This window comes from Canis aureus, chromosome 8 (genome assembly GCF_053574225.1).
Source record: "Canis aureus isolate CA01 chromosome 8, VMU_Caureus_v.1.0, whole genome shotgun sequence".
Taxonomy (NCBI): Eukaryota; Metazoa; Chordata; class Mammalia; order Carnivora; family Canidae; genus Canis; species Canis aureus.
Genome location: NC_135618.1, coordinates 35,631,674 through 35,634,076, shown reverse-complemented (window position 1 = coordinate 35,634,076; position 2,403 = coordinate 35,631,674). Strand labels below are relative to the sequence as shown.

General features: G+C 43.1%; 1 long non-coding RNA gene across 1 annotated transcript; it reads left to right on the top strand.

Moving 5' to 3' along the window:
• LOC144318653 (uncharacterized) lies at positions 1-1,405 on the top strand. The gene is made up of 2 exons (XR_013384714.1): positions 1-131; positions 1,207-1,405. It is a non-coding gene; the product is annotated as an uncharacterized LOC144318653 (long non-coding RNA).
• Positions 1,406-2,403: the final 998 nt, after the last annotated feature.

The window sequence follows — 2,403 nt, the reverse complement described above, 5'->3', positions numbered from 1 at the left end:
GCCCAAGAGAACTCTCTACAGGATGAGCCTGTGCACTAGAGAAGGGGTTACAGAGGCTACGGCCAGAGGAAGCTTTGTGACAGCTGCGCCTAGGGAGAGTCTTCACGACCCCTGTGCTTGGAGAATGTACGGTATGCTAAGGCAAACATCTGGTGTGTGCTGGGGAAATGCAAACCAATGACATTTTCTATTAGGTGAAGAGCCAGGCCCAGGGCAGTTTCCAAAAAGGTGGCTGTCCTCAAACCACGTGACTTGCTGCTGCTGGAGGGATAGGTGCAAGGGGAGTTTTTTTCCCCCCAAAGTCCACTTCCCCACACCCAGTGCAGTCCATGTGGTCCAGGCGAACTCAGTTGTTTAAATACTAAGACATCATTAATGATAAGCATGAGTTCATGAAAAAAATGAGTGTATCTGTTCTTGTAATTTTACATAAATTAACTCAATATCCAGGTTCTTGACAGGTTTCTTACCTAGGTTTTACTCCCAGAATATTCTTACCTCCTGGGTTACTCAGGATAGGGTAGGAGCTCAAACCTAAAGCAAAGCTTTCTTTTTTTTTTTTTTAAGATTTTATTTATTTATTCATAGACACAGAGAGAGAGAGGCAGAGACACAGGCAGAGGGAGAAGCAGGCTCTACGCAGGGAGCAGGATGCGGACCCGATCCCGGGTCTCCAGGATCACACCCCAGGCTACAGGCGGCGCCAAACCGCTGCACCACTGGGGCTGCCCTAAAGCAAAGCTTTCAAGATGGATTTGCATTGAACTCGGCTTAATCACCTACTACCTCTGTGATCTTGAACCTTAGAGAAGCCTTTGTGACTTCTCATTTGACAAGAGGGGTAATACCAGTGATACCACCAGTGTTAAGGGGTTTATTGTGAGGATTTAAGGAAAGGATGTGTGTGGAATGCCTGACAGTCAGTGCTCGGTATCTGCTGGGTATGATCACCACAGCAATTATCGGAGGTCTCCCCACTATCTGTCCCACCCCCAAACTCTCCTCCAAAGCTACCTAAACTATATATGTAACAGCTTCCTCCATGCTTCCCTCACAACTCTAAATAACCATAGTAGTAAATAATAAATAATAACAGCAGCAGCAACACGGCTATTAGAGAGGGCCTAAGACACACCATGCCCTGGGTCTGGGGGGGGGGGGTACTTGGCAAATCTCATCTCCAATCCTTTTATATCTACTCTACAGTGCAAGACACCGAAGCTCAGAAAAGGGAAGTGACTTCTTCAAAGAAAGTGGCAGAGTTGGAATCAGAACTCAGCTGTGTTCTCTGTCCAAAGCCTATGCTCTTTCTGCATTTTTCTCTTCCAGAAAAATAATCTCCTTTCTAGAAATGAAGATCAGAGACACCAGCTAACCCTTAGTAACATTCAGAACTTTTCTAACAGTCTTCCTACAGACCATGTGTTCATTCACTCACTCCTTCACTCCGCAAATGTTTATTCAATGTTTACTAGGTGCTAGGGATATAAAATTGATTAAGATAGTTCATGTGTCTAAAGAGTTCACACTGTCATGGAAAAGAGGGATGCATAAATGGATAAATGGGGAAGCCAGCAGTTAAATAAAAGAGCATGGTGGGCCGCCTGTCTAGGTAGGGTTGAAGGGAGCAGTGATGGTGTCAGGAAAAGCATCACAGGAGGTGATCTGAGTTGATTCATTATTCTGCTCTTTATTTCATTCATCCCAGAAACACATTTTAAGTGACAACTATGTTTCAGGCTTTAGGCTAAATCCTGGCATTAAGTGTTCAGTCTACGCCCCTAAGAAATTCATGTCTAGCCAGGAGGGATGGATCATAAATCAATCAATGTCACTAAAATTGCATTGAGGGGCACAGGGTCATGGTTAATGCTCTAGGCCAAGGGTGGCCTCAGAGGCCTAGTTTCTTTTAAAAGAACTGTTTTTCCCCCTTTTTCCTGTCTTATTGGTGTTTAGGCACTTTAAACACCTTTGAGGATATCCCACAGATATGCCAACTAAAAATAGCATATCCAAAACTAAATTTATATTGTACGATATTCTCCAGGGAAGGAAGCCATAATTCAAAGTTCCATCTCCTTCATTTCTCCAAGATGTTGTTAGTTATAGAGATATCACCCCATCTTGACGTATTGTAGTTCAAATCTTTACACAAAATGCAGTATTATGTTAAAAAATAACACAATAAGAAAATAACTGCCCACAATTGCCCTCTCTGGAGTGAACCACAGTACCGGACAAAGTGGAGCTCTGTTAACTGCGTGACTCTCCTCTCGTAAATCATCCCTTCCATTGAGTGAGTCTCAGACCCAGTAAGTGAAAGCAGGTTCAACAAAAAGTCTTCAAAAGTGTGACATAAGACATCAATTTAAAAAAAAAAAAAAAAGTCTTCAAAAGTGTGGA